We start from the raw sequence: 19,797 nt of genomic DNA, 5'->3' as shown, positions 1-19,797 counted from the left end.
ACATGTTTGTGTGTATGTACATATGTAGGTATGTGTGTTATGTCTAGCCTGCTACTAAATTGACTTACAAGTAAATAAGCGCTCATAAATTAAGTCAGGCAGCTTTTCAATTTCACATAAATTTAATAATCCTTGACAAATAAAACTGGTTTTAAGATTATTGGTGACATAATATTAGAAATATCTTCAAAATGATCAGTATATATTTATCTGAGTTTACTGAAAAATTGGTTTTGTATTTATCTCTGTCTATATATTAAGGTGTCAGGATATGACATAAAGGCTATAGGACCATAAACCCAGCCAAAAACAGAATAATTTTTGTTTGTGTGATTTTATAGATGAGTTAGACTAATTTAATACTACTAGTTCAATGAAAACAGTTAAATCTTCTGTGCTATTAACAAAATGCACATATATTGAACTTTAAGGTTCTTAATTAGGTAAAACACCTTATGTCCACAGACTTTAAAAATGGGTACTAGGGACATAACTAAATAATTACTACCTTTGGGTAATATCCCAGTTTTCAAAAGTACTCTACGTAAACTGTTAAAATGGAAAAACTGAGTACACGTCAATGAGATCAATGTTTCTAAGTGCAATTTTTGTATAATTTAAAATCTTAAAATCATTTTGGATGCTTACTGGATGTCTGGGTCAATTCCAATTAAGAAAGGGTTATTATATAGAGAAAACTGTTCTAAAAATTGTGAAATGTTTCTCATCTATACAATACAAATATCTGATAGTTCCGGATTTCTTTTATCCTAGGTTTCTATAAAATGTGCCAAAGAAGAGGTGTCCTTATTGAGAAAAAGAATTATTTTGTCTAATTCAAAAGTTTTTTAAAAGTTGATTCAAATTATGAGTTTGAAAAGGTTATTTATGAAACAAACTAGAAAGGAAAGCAGTATATGGTGAAGAGAGATATGAAGAAAGATATAGACAAGGGCATGCATTTTTGGTAAGGAAAGTTATCAAGAAAAAAGAGTAATTTTATATGAGAAAGAATCTTGCATGGTAAATTATTCTCCTAAAGGAAAATGACTGGTTATTTAAGAAACAGGTTCTTATTACAAGGTTAATCTAGAAAAAGAAAATTGAAAAAAATTTTAAAAAGGAACAGGTACCATAGGACAAGTGTACAGTCCAAGCATGTGACAGATGGTCTATGTAAGTCACGAGGAGGCTTGTGAAGGGGAATTTATAAAAGGAATTTTGTATGTAATTAAGTTAGGTATAATTAAAAAGGAATTGTTTATAATAGTCTTTCTAAAGAATGGTCCCCTATATTAAACCAATATTTTCTTAAGGTATCAATTTGCTCTTAATAAAATGACAAGAAAGTTTGATTTTCTATTCCATAATCGATTTCTTTTGAAAACTCCTGAGATTCATATCTCAAATGTTCAATTGTTGTCTTGCTGCTATAAGCTTTTTCTCCCTTTGACGTGGCCTGGGATAAACTCTATCCTTCAGCTTCCTGTCAGCTCCTGTAATTTTCCTTAGTTCTAAATATTTTCTGATTACAGCACTCAATATATACATTCTCTAAGTGGTATTTTTTATATCTCTGAGAACTAAAATCAAATTTAATAAGCACTCATCAAAAATAAGAAAATAATATCTAATAGAATAGGTGATCTGTACAAAGACATGTCATGTATACATTTATGGAAGTCAGATAGAAGGAATTATGGAATCCAGCCATTGTCTAAATCTTTGTGTAAGGAGAAAGTAAGGCAACATCATGAAGTTCACACCTGCACAATTAAGAAGTGGTTGCTCCTTGTAATCAGACGTGAAGTGTTACTATACTGCTACACAAATCAATACCTTGTTAACCTTTCTCATGTACAGAAACTGAGCCATATAACAGAAAGTTTCACACATCTTTTTAAGCATAAGAATCTGAGTCAATTTTGCCTTGTGGCTTCCAGAACAGTTTCTGTCCTTCTCCTTTTCAACCAGAGATATTTCAGAGAAAATTTGCAGAAAAACAAAAAGCAGAGAACATGTAACATCAGTCTTTTCTAATAAAAGTGATATTCACATTAAATTTAGGAAAGAGAAATATGAGAAAAGATTAAAATAATTAAAAGTGTTCATTGAAAAATAATTGTGAATCCATTTTTAAAACAGAGGAACGCCTTAAATATACAACACAAAAATTAAAATATGGTTTTAGATGATGCTTATGAGAGTAAAAAAAGAAAAATATTATACTCAGGTGTTAAACACATTTGCACAACAAATCATATCAAAATCAGGATAAATATTACAATGCAAGAAATACAGTCTTAAGGTGTCATTGGTCAGCCTTCAAAATCAGTATTGAACAAACTCAGCCTTATTCAAAACTGAATTCCTCACCTCACCAACAGAAAGGTCAGGCAGCTGCTGTCCTTGCACATGGAGACCCCATACAGTGGCTCTGAGCTCAGAGGCTCCCATGTGGCTCTGACTTTGGTGGGCACGGTCTGGAGGAGAAGGAACCTGTCACAGAGTCGTCTACACCAGTGCAGGAGGTTACTATGGCTGCATCTCAAGGTTTTCAACACTACTGGCTGTTGTTGAAAGTATTTATACATAGAGTGGGGAGTGGTGTTGGGGGATTGTCTAAGATTCACAAGGATATTAAGAGACTCAAGAGTTTACAGCAACAATTTAAGTTCTAAACCAGCCAGGTGCGGTGGCTCATGCTTGTAATCCCAGCACCTCAGGAGGCTGAGATGGGCGGATTGTTTGAACTCAGGAGCTCGAGGTCAGCCTACGCAACAAGACGAAACCCCATCTCTACAAAAAATACAAAAAAAAATTTAACTGGGCAGAGTTGTACACCTGTGGTCCTAGCTACTTGGGAAAGTGAGGTGGGAGGACTGCTTGAGCCCAGAAGTCGAGGCTCCAGTGAGCCAAGACCTTGCCACTGCACTCCAGCCCAGGTGTAAGAGCGAGATCCTGTCTCAAAAAAAAATTAACATTTAATTTTTTTTAAAAAAGTTCTAAACCTACAGCTTTATTCAAGGTACAGCTGAAAGTACTGGTGTAGGTGCAAGGCATGCAGGTTGTTACATTTTTTACTTCATTATGGAAAAGCACTGTGGTTAAAAGAAGAGGCTCTGGGCCAGGCACAGTGGGCTTACATCTGCAATCTTAGCACCCTGGGAGACAAAGCAGGGAGGATTGCTTGTGGCTAAGAGTTCTACACTAGCATGGGAAACATAGGAAGACCCGGTCTCTACCAAAAAAAAAAAATTAATTAACCAGGCATGGTGGCTTGTGCCTGTAGTCCTAGCTATTCAGGAGGCTGAGAGGGGAGGATCATTTGATCCCAGTAGTTCAAACACAGAGTCTCCTCTACGATTGAGTCACTGTACCCTAGCTGGACAACAGGACAAAATCCTCTCTCTCTCTTAAAACAGAAAAAATACAAAAGAATCTTTGGAGAGAAAATTATTGTCCTAAATAGACTCTCTTAATCATAAGACAGTGTAGGCTGAGTGTGGTGACTCACACTTGTAAACCCAGCACTTTGGGAGGCCGAGGTGGGCAGATCACCTGAGGTCAGGAGTTCAAGACCAGCCTAGCCAATATGGTGAAACTCCATCTCTACTAAAAATACAAAATAATTAGCCAGGTGTGGTGCCGCATACCTATAATCCCAGTTACTCGAGAGGCTGAGGCACAAGAATCGCTTGAAACCAGGAGGCGGAGGTTGCCGTGATCCATGATTGCGTCATAGCACTCCAGCCTGGGTGACAGAGTGAGACTCTGTATCAAAAAAAAAAAAAGAAAGAAAGATAATAATAAGACTGTGAAATTTGCACAAAGATAGAAGAAACAACCAGTACCTTAAATAATAAAAACATGGCTAGAAAGCAGACATATACATATATAAAAGTTAATTTATACATTGATGCATGGGGGAGAGATCAGTTTTTAATAAAATGTTCCAGGAAATTGAATATTCACAGGGAACAACCAAGATACGACCTTTGACCTCACATACACACAAAATCAATTCTAGTTGGTTCATAGGCTTAAATATAAAAATAATAGAGTATTCAGAACACAATTTAGGAAAATATCTTCATGTCACAGGGTAGGGTGAGCTGTCTAACTAGACCTGAAAATTATTTAGCACGTCAGACAAGACACATTCTACACAGTCGAAGTGAGCAAAGACGGGGGCAGACAGTATCAAACTCAAGGGTCCTTTATACCTTTCCTACAGAAAGCTAAGACTCCAAAATGGAGCACAGGAGTGAAAATCGTGCTAACTTCTTGAGACGTCAGTGTGCACTGTAGGAAATGATATCATATAAAGCATGCAGTATATTATCAAGCCTATACAAACCCCTAAAAATTAATTTTCTAATAAATTGTGAGATATATCGTTCGTGTCAATTGTAACAGGTCATTACTTCATACACCAGAATGGAAGAACAAAACCACTAACAAACGAAGAAACTAATACTTTTATCACTTATAAATAAATCACATAGTAATAATATAAATACATTATAATTACTGGAAAAACTATTTTCAATGTGCATACATGTGGATATTTGTCTTTTGTCATTCCTATGATTACATGGGATGGAACAAACAAGAAAACCACATTGAAAAGGTTTTCCTAAATTTTCTCTCATTCAGATGTAACTCTCCTGAATCACTCGTCAATTCATCTTGCCCATAATTTTCCCCATATTATTATGACCTGTGCTAATCTGAAGCTTGGTGATGCTGCACTTCTTGTGAGATTCCTATGTTGCTCCTGAGTTTATCTTTCCAACCTTCTGAAACCCCTTATGCAAGATATGATGTTAATGATATGACCTGAAAATGTCAATGGAAGGTTTACAGACCAAGCTCATGTATATGTAAATGAGGACAATAACATTATGGTTGCCTTCTCGTCAATAGTGTTTTACACTGTCAAATTTAAGGTGCACCTGTGTTTCATAAACGTGAAAATGTGCCCTCTACAATGAGTGGAATACACTGTCCTCTGTGACTGCCAATTTCTCAGTGTTAGATTATGGGGGCTCATCAACTGTATTCTTACCTGTTATTGAAGGAATATGCTTAAATATTATCACATAAGTTCACCAAGTGCATTTACATTCTACGTAGCTATTAGACACATTAGATTTACTAGTGGAACACTAGAATTCTTATATTATGCATGGAAATGTAGTTTTATGAACTGTGGTTTAAGAAATCCACTGAGGAAGAAGATGGCAATTATAAAGAGTTACTTGAAAAATTCACTGGACTGATACCTTTCTAAAGACCTAGAAAAAGCTGTATCTTGAAACTTTCCACTGCAGTCTTAGGAATATGACCAATGATCCTTGTAAGCTTTATTATAAACTCCATTTTTTCAGGTATAATATTTACGTAACTCTTTTTTCTTCATTCCCATTTGCCGTTTTAACCATATGGCTGGAGATCATAGAAATCACTTTATAATTAGTCACTGCAGACGTAGATGCATAATGGTCTTTATAAAATGTTTTAATCCGTCCCCTTGCTACTCTGGTCAACCCTAATTTGGGTACTTGGATTTGGGGACTGGTTTTGGTGTTCCCTCAGGAATACACTGATAGAAGAAGAAACACATAAAGTATGAATTTCTGTATACCCAAAATTCAGTCAACCTCCTAAACGATGGGAGTTTCTTTATGTGTATGCAGAAACTCACATACAAAAACAAAAACTCACAGAATTTAGGAGGTTGACTGAATTTTCCCCTACAGTTTTAAATTCCAGCAAGGCTAAATTAAATACACATAAAGTCATGTTCTCAAATATCCAAGACATTCTTCCACTGAACTCCAACTTCTAATCAGGTTAGAGTGTGGAGTCCAAGTGTTGGGTATTTGCCTCATGATCTGGTCTAGAATTTGGTTTCTTTTAAATGGCATCTCTTTTAGAATTGTGATGTCCAGGCCAGCCTCTAAGGAACTGTTGGTTTAAGGTATTGTGGGAAATCCCATCTTCCATGCAGTTAGAGTGTGTCTGGGGACTCGCTGCTCAGCACTTTGTCATCTGCTTTCTCCACTCACTAGCATCCAACTGCAAAAAATCTGTTGTGTAAAAGATTCATATCCAGGTCTCTGTAAGTAGGGTCTGGCCTAAACCCATTTGTAAGAAACGTTTGTTGTACTCTGCTTACCTGCTACCTTGCTGGCTTTCGGGTTGGCAGTGGGCAACAGAATGCATGGTCCCAAACAATTCCTGATGGAGTCTGTAGAATGAAAAGAACTAAATTAGGACATATTTTTCTGAAAGGTTTGAAGGTACAGTTGTCTTTCGATTACTTGAAGAAGAAATCCCTGTACCAAGAAAACACTATCCTGAATGCAGAAATATGATTTATGTTCCCTGTCACTGAAATTTCTAATTCTTGGCTTCTAATATCTGAGTCATATCTCCCAAAAATGCTTCAATGGGATCCTGAATATACACTGCTCAATGATGTCTGCACATGGGGCTTTCTGGATATGTGAAGGAAAGGCAGCTTTTTTTGAATTAGTGGTTGCTGACACTCCAACTGGTGACTGGGTAACAGAGAAGGAGAAAAAGGATGACAGTCCGTAGAGCTTGATGGTGCCTTCCCGAAGCAGGTGCACCTGGGTTTGGAAAGGCGACTAGATAAAAAATGCTCATTTTCTATTCTCTTCCTATGTACCCACTCATCTCTGGAAGACACAGATTTTTGCTTATGTCTTTGTTTTCTTTTTAAAGATATAATAATTTTAGAAAACAAATTTATTTTGAAATAATTGCAGATTTACAAAAAGATACACAGGTAGAACATACAGTTTCATATACCCTTCAGCTAACTAAAATATTACTATTACAACTATATAGTATATTCATGAAAACTAAGAATTTCACTGTGTTTCAAAACTATTAACTGATCTACAGACTTCCTTCATATTTTACCAGAATTTCTAATAATGATACATTTATCTGTTCCAAGACCTAATCTAGAATACCACATTGCAATTATTGTCAGGTATATTACTTAAGACTTGGTGCATAATAGACTACTATAAATCTTAGTGGTTCAAAACCACACACATATTACTCACAGCTTCTCTGGGTCTTCAGTCCAGATGTAGGTGATGGCCCAGGCTAAGGCTCAGCTGGGGAAGGGTCTCCTTCCAACTTCATGTAACTATTCTTAGGATTAAGCTCTCTGACCGCAACAAGAATTCATCAGTGAATTATTGTAATCATTTAAAAATATTAATACTAATTTATTACAAATTATTCCAAAAAAGTGGAGAAAACATGATTTCCCATTGTATACTGAGTTAATTTACCCTGATACCGCAGCCAGACAAAGACATTTCAAATAGGGAAAATGAAGAACAATATACCTTATGAATACAGGGGCAAAAATCATCAAGGAAATTTTAGTAAAACAAACCAGAAACATGTAAAAAGTATTGTATACTATATCAAGGGTATTTACCTCAGGAAAGCAAAATGTGGTTTAACATACAACTAGTGCTATGCACTGTATTCATATACTAAAGAACAAAAACCACACAATCATCTCAGAAGATGCACAGGCAATTGAGAATTCTCCAACTATGTATGAGAAAAATATGCAGCAAATGAGGCAGTTAAGGGAACTGTCTCCCTTTTAAAGGGGATCCATGAGAAACTACTGTATCATCATAAGTTATCTGAAACATTCACTAATTTCTCCAAGATTAGAAACAAGACACGGATTTCCACTCTTGACACTTGTTTTCAACATTGTACTAGAGGATACAGACATGGCAGTTAGTCTAGAAAAATAAATATGAGGCTTCCAGGATGGAAAGGAAGTCAAACTCTGTCTGTTGGCATATGACCTGATTTTATGTATAAAACTTCTAAAGGGCTCTAATCAAGTATGTTTAGAATTTAGAAATGAGTTCAACAAACTTGCAGTATACAAGGTGAAGATATAAAATCCTCTGAATTTCTATATGCTAGCAATTAATAATCTAAAACAAAAATCTCAGAATGTTCCATTTGAGATGACATCAAAAATAAGTTTATCAAATTAAGTATTAGATATATACACAAAAACTATAGAAAACATTTTGAAAAAAATGGAAAAAAAATTTGACTATTCATTGCTTATAAATGTTAATGTTGTTAGGCTGACAATATTTTCCAAATGGATCTATAGATTTAATGCAACCTCTATCAAAATCCCAGGTGACACTTCCTTCCTCTAAAATCACAAAGCTTATCTAAAGTTCATATATAATGCAATAGACCCAGAGTAGCCTAAATTATTTTCAGAAAGGAGAAAAAAAGGTTGGCCTGGGAGATATATACTTCCTGACTTCAAAACTCACTGCAAAGTAATAGTAATCAAGATTTATGCTGCTAGTATAAGAATATAGATGTTGATCAATGTAATAGAATATAATGCTCAAAAATGAATACATACATTTATAGTGAAATAATTTTATAATGTCACCAAATAAATTATATATGGATAAATATTTTTAATAAAATATTTCTAAGCAAGTGCATATTCCATGCAAGTCGAACTCCTGCCTCACACTGAAAATGTAAGTGACTCAAAAGGATCATATATCTATATATAATAGCTAAACAGGCCCAAAATGTAGGAAATAACAGAGGAATACATCTTTGTGGTCTTAGGTTAAACAATCTTTTCTAAGATATGATGCCAAAAGCAAAAGGCAAGAAGAAGAATCAGGCATATTAAACGTCATTAGAATGTGAAACTTTTGTGATTCACACTGCACCAACAAAAATAAAGACACCCAAAGAATGGGAGCAAATATTTGCAAACAAAAGCAAAAATTGGCAAATGAAACCTAATTAAACTTAAGGGCTTCTGCACAGCAAAAGAAAGCTATCTACAGAATGAACAGACAACCTACAGAATGGGAGAAAAGTTTTGCAACCTATGCATATGACCGAAGTCTAATATGCAGCATCTATAAAGAACTTAAACAAATGTTCAAGAAAAAAAAACCAACTCCATAAAAAAAGAGGGCAAAGGACATGAACAGACACTTTCAACAGAAGATATATATGTGGCTAACAATCATATGAAGAAAAGCTCAACCTCACCGATCCTGAAAGAAATGCAATTAAAAATCACAATGTGATACCATCTAACACCAGTCAGAATGGCTATTATTAAATAGTCGAGAAATAGATACTGGCAGGGTTGTGGAACAAAGGAATTACTTAAACACCGTTGGTGGATGTCTAAATTAGTTCAACCATTGTGGAAGGCAGTGTGGAGACTACAAGAAGACCTAAAAACAGAAACATCATTTAACCCAGCAATCCCATTACTGAGCGATAAAAAGTGCCCTGCGAAGAAGACACACGCATGCATAGGTTCATTGCAGCACTATTCACAATAGCAAGAATGTGGAATCAACCTAAATGCCCATCAATGGTGGACTGCATAAAGAAAATGTGGAACATACACAACATGGAATACTACACAGCCAGAAAACATATCATGTCTTTTACACGAAAATGGATGGAGCTGGAGGCTACTATCCTTAGCAAACTAATGCAGGAACAGAAAACCAAATACCATGTTTTTTCCCTTATAAGTGGGAGGTAAATGACAAGAACATATAAACACACAGTGGGGAACAACACACACTGAGGTTTATCAGAGGGTGGGAGGCGACAGAGGATCAGAAAAGATAACTAATGGGTACTAGGCTTTAGTACATTGATGATGAAATAAGCTACAACAAACCACCATGACACAAGTTTACCTAAGTAACAAATGTGCACATGTACCCTGAAACTTAAGTTAAATTAAAAAGCAAGTATTTGCAAGTTTTATAGGTGATAATGGTCTATTGTTAATAATATACGGCAACTTCTTAAGAGCTCAAAAATAAAAAGGCATATATCTCAATCAAAAATGGAAATTATTCAAATACCCAATTCTCCATAAAAGCTACAGGCACATCCGAATCACACGAAGAGACACTCAATGCCTTCTGCCATTATGAGGCAGGAGACCGGCAAGTTGTTTCCTAGTCACAATCCTGCTGATCAAAATGAGATCTGGTCCAGACAGCATCTAGTCAAGAAACCGGCAAAAGAAGACAAAGGGATCCCTGGTTGTCCTCACTGCTCACCGGCATGAGACATTCCCTCCAGCGCCATGACTGTTTACAAATTCCATGCCAACAACCAGGAATTTACCACCTCTTTCCATGGCAACAACCCAGAAGTTACTGCTCCTGTCCTGGAAAGTTCTGAATCACCTGCCCATTAAGTTTCATTGGTCCACCCCTCAACTTCCATGTAATTGAAAGTAGTTTTACCTTAGTGTAAGGATAGTTGATAAGAGCCCAGAGGTTACCAACTGATGCAACGCCTATGAGTTAGCCCTGCTCTTAAAGGAGCAGTACTGTTCAATAAAAGACTGCCATCTATCACCACTGGCTTGCCCGTAAATACTTTCCTGGGCATGGCCAAGAACCCTGCCACTTGAAGCCCCAAATTTGGGGCTCACCTGTCCTGCAACAATAGGGGATGCAAAGTCTAAAAAACATGATATATACTTCAAAAATCTATAAGGTATATTGCTATGTGAAAAAATACAAGTTGGAAAAGGCAAAATACTATGTAATTCTACCTATATGACTCTCTAGAAAAGGAAAAAAGTAGAGTGATAGCAAAGAGTCTGGTGGTAAGGGGGGGCTTGCGAGAGAGAAAGGTGGAATCAGTGAAATACAGGAGGTTTCTTTGGGGCAGTGAAATCACTCTCTCTGATACTGTATTGGTGGATACATAATAATGTTTTCTGAATCCTGAAGAACTTTATAACACAAAGAGTGTACTAAATTATGCAAATTTAAAAACCTTACTTAGTAGGTAAAGGGTTCCCAAGGAGGAATATCCCCAAAAGTAATATAACTATGTAATGAATTTATGGAATAACCTCACTAAAGAAAGTGGGGGAAAGCAATGGGTCTAAGTAATTTGGGTAATAAGTGGACATGCCGAGGCTAAAAGCCAAAGTATTTATACCTAAGTGCTGTACTTTACTTGGTAAAATTGTTTCCCATTGGGGTATAAGTTACCTGTTCTGAAACCACTGTGCATGTATGTTCAGGCAGTATGATTAAGAGACCAGCATCAACTTCTTCACAGGGAGAGTAAGAGACTACACACATCATTCATGTGTTGCTGGATTAGATCATATGGTATTGGTAACATTAGCAGAAATTACACAATTATACAGTTAGCCTGGAGCACAATTAAATACAGAGTTAGCCTGGAAGACCTAGTAGTGGTTAAATAAAAGAAAATGCTGAACAACAACAAAACCAACCAACCATACAACACTGAACCTTAATTATGTGGGTATTTCAAAACTATACCACGGACAACTAAAAAACCTTCCAATACCCAACCATGCAACAATTTGAACAATCAAATAAATTAGCATCTGTAAAGTATAAAATTAATATCCGTGTTTAGATGATTATATAATTTATGTATAAATGAATAAATATGTAATAGAATAGACATGTTTATGGTTGAGGGTTCAAATAAATTTGTATACATTCTGCCTATAAGAAGGTGGATCATGAATCCCCACTTTTTTTTTTTGAGATGGAATCTGGAGTCTCGCTCTGTTGCCCAGGCTGGAGTGCAGTGGCGTGATCTCAGCTCACCTCAACCTCTGCCTTCCAGGTTCAAGTGATTCTCCTGCCTCAACCTCCCAAGTAGCTGGGAGTACAGGCACATGCACTGTGCCTAGCTAATTTTTGTATCTTTAGAGGTTTCGCCATGTTGGCCAGGCTGGTCTCGAACTCCTGACCTCAGGTGATCCACCTGCCTCAGCCTCTCACACTGCTGGGATTACAGGCGTGAACCATCTTGCTTGGCCCATGACTCCCCACTGCTCAAATGCGTGTTGTGTTAGTGACTTTGTTCTGAAACATTCTATGGGGAAAAGGAAAAATAATAATAATTTCACAGTGTGTGATATATTGATAAAAATGACTAGGTGATCAAATTAACATTAATAATGATAAAGCCTGTTGAGAGCCTGTGTCCTTGGTATGATGTGAGGAGAATGGCAGCTTTCCTCTGTCATCTTCCTCTCCTAAACCCACAAATCTAGTCTTATCATGGAAAAAACCTCAGAGAAATCCCACATTAGGAATGTCAATGTAATCAAAAACTAGAAAAATCTAAGAAACTGTGACACTCAGAGAAGTCTAAGGAGACATGATAGCTAACTGTGCTGAGGTATCCTGGGTGAGATCCTGGAATAGAAATTAGACATTAAGTGAAACATAAGAAAATCTGAATAAAGTATGAAGAGTAGTTCATTCTACTGTTTAAAATTAGTTAACTGCGACAAATGTCCTACATTAAGAAGTTAATAAAAAGAACAACTGTAGTGGGATATATGGAAAATCTATGTACTACATTTAAAACAATTCTGTAAACCCCAAACGATTCTTAAATGTATAAGGCTTCTTTTTATTTAAAGTCACTGCTGACCTTATAAAATAGAACACGAGCAATGTGTTCATGGCCGTTAATGGAACTCCTGGGCTTAATCATCTTCCTTAATCACTGAAGGTCGCTATGACTGTGAAATTATTTGTTATCGTCTAATTTGTGTTTGTTGTATTATCTCTGTTTATATTTCTAATATCCATAATGTTTAGTTCTTCTTGTCTTCAAACTTAGATGACAGGTGTTTAATGTATACATGTCCCTAGTTTAATCATGACAAATCATGAGACAAATCCATATTGTGGGACATCTTACAAATACAAAATATCTGACCTGTACATTTCAAAAGGGTCAAGGTCAAGAAAAATAAGTGGAGACTATGAAACTTGCAGACTGGAGAAGACCGAATGTGTCAGTTAGACCCTACAACGGTGCCCAGTGATCCTCACCTGCAAGAAATAACTTTGCTTTGTTAAGTTGCTTCCTCGTGTCTCATGTGACCAGCACATGTGAACTCAACTTTTTGCCAACTCAGAGCTCTCCTAGACAGTGGCTACCTTGGTGGGAATGGAGTGGACACAGGTCCGACAAGTGCCACAAGAGTGTCTGACAGTGTAAACAAATTTCCTGTGAGAAGGATGCTGCGTCAAAGACATGCTTCAGGGTATCCAACAGGATAAATAAGTATCCCATTGAGAGGCACACTGTAAACATCCAGGACCCAGTTTCCTGGAGTCCTGTTGGGCAGGGTGATAACTTATAGTCACTGTCCCTAGAAAGACTTCAAGAGGTAATTAGACATAACAAAAACACATGATGTAGAGGTGATTTTATAAATCATGGCTCAAAGATCCCATGGAGAAAGAAGACAGAAATGGTAAAGTGTTACTTGAAAGTTTGCAGCAGAGTGCAGCTCTCTGAAGACAGAAAATTCTGTTATCTTGAGACTTTTTTCCTTAATCTTAGAAATATAAGCAGAGATTATTCTAAGTTGCTTTCCAAATCCGATTCTTCATCCAGAACAACTACATATTTATCTCTTTTCCCTCCCTTTTTATCCTTCCCATCCCATGAATGAGGGTCTTGTGAATCTGACTGTAAGCAGGGAATGGAGATGCACGTGCATTGTGGTTTTCATGGAATGCTTTGCTCTGATCACTTGTTACTCGTCAGCTCCACTTGCTGATACTTAGAAAATGAAACAGGCTTTGGTGTTCCCCAAAGAGTGCACTGAATGAAGAAGAAACTCACATAGTGTATAATTTATTTATTTATTTATTTATTTTTTTGAGACGGAGTCTCGCTCTGTCGCCCAAGCTGGAGTGCAGTGGCCGGATCTCAGCTCACTGCAAGCTCCGCCGCCCGAGTTTACACCATTCTCCTGCCTCAGCCTCCCGAGTAGCTGGGACTACAGGCGCCTGCCACCTCGCCCGGCTAGTTTTTTGTATTTTTTTTTTTTAGTAGAGACGGGGTTTCACGGTGTTAGCCAGGATGGTCTTGATCTCCTGACCTCGTGATCCGCCCGTCTCGGCCTCCCAAAGTGCTGGGATTACAGGCTTGAGCCACCGCGCCCGGCCAACATAGTGTATAATTTAGAATGTTGAGCATATTGGCACTGAGAGTTTCAGCTTCTACTAGGGCTCAATTGAGTGAACAGGAAGCCCTAATCTCCAGTAGAGGAGTCATACACCCTTTATTCAGACTAGAGGGCGGAGACAGCGTTGGGTTCTTGCCTAAGGACATGGTCAGATGATGGGGTGTTTTCAGTGGCATCTTTCTGAGAATTCTGGTGGCCAATCCAGACTCAGTACAAATCCTATTTTCCAGGCTACCATAGTAATGTTTGCCAGCTTAGTGCTCAGCACTGTGTCCTCTGTGCCCGGGACATCATGGTAGCAGAGTTTCATGTCTATCACTTTTCCAGTCTTAACCCTGAGCACTCAGAGCTCATCGACCCTCTTGCCACCTAGAGATGAGTCTGTCCTTCTACAATCTACTTCTCTCTCCTTCCTGGCCTGCCAGTTGGTGATTTTTTTTTTCCTCAAGAATTTAGTCATGGATGATCTTCACAGTACACATCATAATAGACCAGATGTGTGCATTGAAATGAAGAGGAAAATGGGATTGTACAAGTCACTTACTTTATAGAAACTCCTGTTATAATGAAATAAAAAGAGCAAACCTCCATGACTTAAGATCGCCAATTTAAATGAAACTGTCCTTTCCTATGAGGTGAACTGTAAGATTAGAGGCGTAAGAAGGTTTACTGAATTATAAATGCCCCAAATAATAGCACCTGAATTACTGCTACAAACTTCTCAGAAGTGAGAAATATGGTCAAGGTCAGCTGTGTCTCTCACTCTAGGTCTCCAGGACCCAGGAGTTTGTTTTCTCGCTGAAGCTATGAATATGGTGTGGAGAATGTAGCCCATGATCACGGTCTGAAAACGCAAGAGTCTTGACTTTGCAGATGTCCTTGGGAGCGTAGTATGCAGTCCCATGGCTCAGTATGCTTTGTGGGCATGGCTTCCGGAACATCCCTGGTGCTCCTCTATAAAGTGGTGTGGCCTGTGAACAGGGAGCTGTGTTGGGTAAGAGGGGACAGTCCCCCTGCTGTGGGGATCTTTGTTTAGCCAGCACATTTGCAGTCAGCACTCAGCTTGTGTCTATCTCTTACATCACAGGAAGGTGGGCTGGGATATGTTGTACTTGCTATTCATTCCTTTTTTCTATTAGGCTATTTCCACCTCTGCACGACACACTCTGTATCACTAACATGCCTCACCTTCATATATCTGATGTCTAAAGGTTCATTTCCACATCTTTTTAGCAGGAATTAACCTACAGCTCCATGATTATAAACTTCTTTCGTATCTAGTTAACTTTCTTCCATGATAATGTCTACTCTGTGGCTTTTGGGCTTGTCACTTGAAATGGTTTCATTGTGTCCCCACCCAAATCTCACCTGAAATTGTAATAATCCCCATGTGTCAAGGGCAGGGCAGGTAAAGAAAATGGAATCATGGGAACAGTTTTCCCCATACTCTTCTCATGGTAGTAAATAAGTCTCACAAGATTTGATGGTTTTATAAATGGGAGTTCCCCTGCACAAGTTCTCCTGTCTGCCACTATGTAGGATGTGACTTTGCTCCTCATTCGCCTTCTGCCATGATGGTGAGGCCTCCCTGACCATGTGAAACTGTGAGCCAATTAAACCTCTTTCCTTTATAAATTACCCAGTCTTAAGTATGTCTTTATTAGCATCATGAGAACAGATTAATGTACCAAAGGACAATATAGATCCATGACGTGAGTGTCAAGAGAATGTGTGGTCCCATAAATTCGTGATGGAGTCTACATGATGAAGAAAACTGAATTATCACAGTGTTTTCTCAAAGGCTTAAGGCATCGTATTCTTTCAAAACTTGGGGAAAAAAGGAATCTGTACTAAGAAAACACGCTTAATGCAGAAATATATATGTTCCCCATCACTGGTGCTTCTCAATCATCTCTTCTAATGTCTGGAAGTCATGTCTTCTAAAATGTCTTTATACTGAGATCTTACAAAGACACTGCCAGAAAGTGCCTGCAAACAGGGCCTTCTAACATATGTGAGAAAGGCATCTTTCCTTGTAAAAGTAGTTACGAACACAGGAACTGATAAATGGATAATGGTGTGATTGGAAGAAGAATATGGATGAGTGTCCCTGGAGCCTGACGGTGTCTTTCTGAAGCAGGTGCCCTGTGTAGGAATGGGGTATAATAAGGCAAGCTACTTTGCCATAGTCTCCCCACATCTCCATTCATCCTCTGATCTGTGGCTTTATAGTGGTTTAAATCTGTCTCTGTTATTGTTGTTTTATCTTTTGGTATCTGAATATTACATTTTAAGAAATGCTTTCATCATAGTTTTAGTTTTACAGAAAGTAGTAAAGATAATAGAGTTTCATATATTCTACAGCTTCCTGAAATGTGAACACCTTATATCACCATAGCATATTTATGAAAACTCAGAAACTGACAGTGGTACAAAACTATTAACTGAAATAGATTTTCTTCATATTTTACCAGGTTTTCCACTAATGTCATTTTTCTGTTCAACGATCTAATCGAAGATACCACATTACATTTACTGTCAGGAATATTACCGATTGGTTGTTGTATAACATATGACTACAGAGTTTAGACTTTCAAACCCAGCCCTACATAGTACTTACAGTTTCTCTGGGTCAGAATCCTGGTAGAGAGTTCAAGGGAAGGCTCACCTGGCAAAGGATCCCCTTCCAAGCTCCTAGAATTCTTGTAAGGATTCAGTTTCTGTCCAGGTGAAGATGACTTCACTGGTGTGTTATTCAAACCCTTTCAGCATTAATAACAATCAATAAAATCAGACGAGTAGAGAACCTTTCCCAACGCACTGTATGAAAACAGTGTTTCCTGACACCACAGCTAGACAAAGACATTTCCAGAAAGAAAAATTACAGACCAATATGAAATAGGTAAAATGTATCAAGGAAGTACTATCAAAATTAACTAGTAACATATAAAAAGGATTATACACTAAAAGCAAAACGATTTATCCTTGCAATGTAAGTTTGGTTAAACATACAAAAAGAACTGGTGTTATAAACTATAGTAATAGAATTTTTTAAAAAAGACTCATGGTCACCTCTAAAGATGCAGAATAGGTATTTGACAAATTCCAAAGCCATTCATGATAAAAGCTCTGGGAAAGTTAGGCATAGAAGAAAACTTGCTAAACCTACAAAGAGCATCCACGCAAAACTCACATAACGTAAGGAAAGGCATACAAGCCAATAGAATAGAGTTGAGCACACCAAAATCAATCTTTATATATAGGCCAAACTTATTTCCAAGGTTTAAAATTTGATTCAAGAGGAAAAAATAGTTTTTCAACAAATGTTGCTGGGAGAAAGGGATATCCACATGGAAGTTTAACTCCTTCCTGTACCATATATGTATTTGACTCAAAATAGAATACGTGGCTAGCTGTAAGAGCTAAAACTAAAAATCCCACAGAAGAGAACACAGGAATAGATTTTCATGGCCTTATGTGAAACAATGGATTCTAACATGTGACACAAAAGTGCAAGTGACAGAAAAAAAAATAGATGCATTGAACCTCACGTGGATCAATACCTTTTAAGATGCAAAGTGTACCATCAAGACAACTGAAATAATGGAAGAAGATATTCCCAAGTCATATAACTGTTAGGAGACTATTACCCAGAATATAAGAAACGTTCAGGTGTGCACCACCACACCCGGCTAATTTTTGTATTTTTAGTAGAGATGGGGTTTCATCATGTTAGTTAGGCTGGGCTCAAACTCCTGGCCTCAAGTGATCCACCCACCTCAGCTTCCCAAATTGCTGGGATTATAGGCATGAGCCACCGTGCTCAGCCTCATTCTTCTTTATTATTTTCTAAATTTGTATTTCTAAATAATATATTGTTCAGGATTTTTGTCTTCAACATTAGATAAATATGTGAATAAATTAATGTTTAATCTTAGTCAAATGATGAAAAAATATAACAAATCCATATTGTGATACATCCTATGGAACACCTGACAAGTTCTTTTCACTAGGATCAAGGTCAAGAAAATAAGTGAAGACCCAGAAACTGATACAGATTAGACAGGACCTGATGTGGCAGGTAGGTTCTAAGATGCTTCCCAATGATCCACACCTCTAGATACCCAAAACTCTATGCTAATACCCTCACTGTGAGGTTAAGACATGCCATACCACATGTATACACAACCACAAAAGGGGCAAAGTGTATGGAACAATGGTTTGTAAGAGAGACTATATCAAACAGGGAAGGACAGTGATACCTGAGATATACCATGCTGTGACATGAGCTCTACCATTGCCTCAAGACACTGCTTTGGGAGATTTTCCAGGCTGTGGTGTGGCATGGACTTTGGAAGACACTGTGAGTTGAGAAGATGGAACTGAGAGTCGAGTACAGATTGGCTGGATTGCATCTAGAATTTCTTCACATCCGGTGGTAAGAATGGGAGACGGCATGGCTGTCATTGTCATCATTACTCACTGAAATACAGTTCGCAGAAGTACAGGAGCAATGCAGAAACAAAGGCAGAGACAGAAAGAAAAGTTACTTGAATGAAGACTTACTATTGCACAAAGACTGACGCCTTTACATGTTGTACAAAACCAAGGCTTAAAAAATAACCATTTGAGATAAAGTAAATGATGTGTCTAAGTCGAATGAACCAACCAAGTGGACACAAACCTACCTTTACTATACAATTTTCATACATGTGCCTGATGAACTCACTATATTATAAAATAATGAAAGGAGAGCTTTCTATTTATAAGAGCAGAACACAATTGTCAGAAAAAGAAGGATTAAAAATATTTTTACCTCTATTTGTTTCCCTATAAAACCTTAAGTTTCCTTTAAATTTGGAAAATCATTTGTCACTTTCTTCACTACATAAATTCCACTGCCATTCTAGTTTGCACGGAGTATAGGGTTGCTATTTTTATGCAGTGAAGTTAATTTAAAATAAGTTATTTATATGCAGTGAAATTAATTTAAATTAAGTTGCTATTTATATGCAGTGAAACTAAGTTAAGTTAAATTGCCAGGCTGCAATATAACAGATGAGGGGTTGTTACTGTTGTTGTTATATCTGTCACTGAAATTCTGTGTGTACAGTATTGAAGCCAAGAGACCCTGAAAGCCACTCACTGGAAAATCAAATGCCCATCTACTGATCTGGAGTACTTGTAAAACATCAGTGTTCACGCTCTCTTGGTTGCTCACATCTCATAAATCTTAGACGAATGTCCCCTATGTCCCCAGAATAATTTTAGAGCACTATATTATTGCCTTACTTGTACAGTAAACATATGTTATTGAGTTTCAGCAACTCATTCTCTATGAATGCTTCACTCACAAGAGGATGTGTTGTCAACATAGGCATGTTGGCATTAAGGCACTCCTCACTGCAAGCTCTGCATAAATTCTGGTCTGTTTGTTGGAGTCTTTTTAAATAATATCTGAAAATGGGGCTTTTTGAGACACGTGAGTCACAGGCATCTGTCTTTGAAAAAGTGGTTACTGATGCTAAAACTGGTGACTGAAAAATGCAGAATATGATGAAGAAGATGAAAGAGGACGAGTCTCTGGAACTTGGGGAGAATCTTCCTGAAGCAGGTGTACCTGTGTTCGAGTTGGTAAATCGATATGGAAAAGTGCTTTGCTATTCTCTCTTTACATGTCCTTTCAT

The 19,797-nt window shown here is 37.4% G+C and overlaps 1 protein-coding gene across 1 annotated transcript in view; it reads right to left on the bottom strand.

Moving 5' to 3' along the window:
- Positions 1-19,797, bottom strand: part of LOC105499091 (nuclear pore associated protein 1) — a 564,120-nt gene that overhangs the window by 378,111 nt on the left and 166,212 nt on the right. Inside the window, exons 25-26 of the mRNA XM_071099379.1 lie at positions 6,185-18,592; positions 2,377-3,774 (exon numbers count right to left, since the gene is read on the bottom strand). The gene's annotated coding sequence lies outside the window, so the exon portion shown is untranslated. The remainder of the gene's footprint in view (positions 1-2,376; positions 3,775-6,184; positions 18,593-19,797) is intronic.

This window comes from Macaca nemestrina, chromosome 7, assembly GCF_043159975.1.
Source record: "Macaca nemestrina isolate mMacNem1 chromosome 7, mMacNem.hap1, whole genome shotgun sequence".
Taxonomy (NCBI): domain Eukaryota; kingdom Metazoa; phylum Chordata; class Mammalia; order Primates; family Cercopithecidae; genus Macaca; species Macaca nemestrina.
Note: the sequence above shows the minus strand (reverse complement) of the source record. Positions and strands in the feature narration are given on the sequence as shown.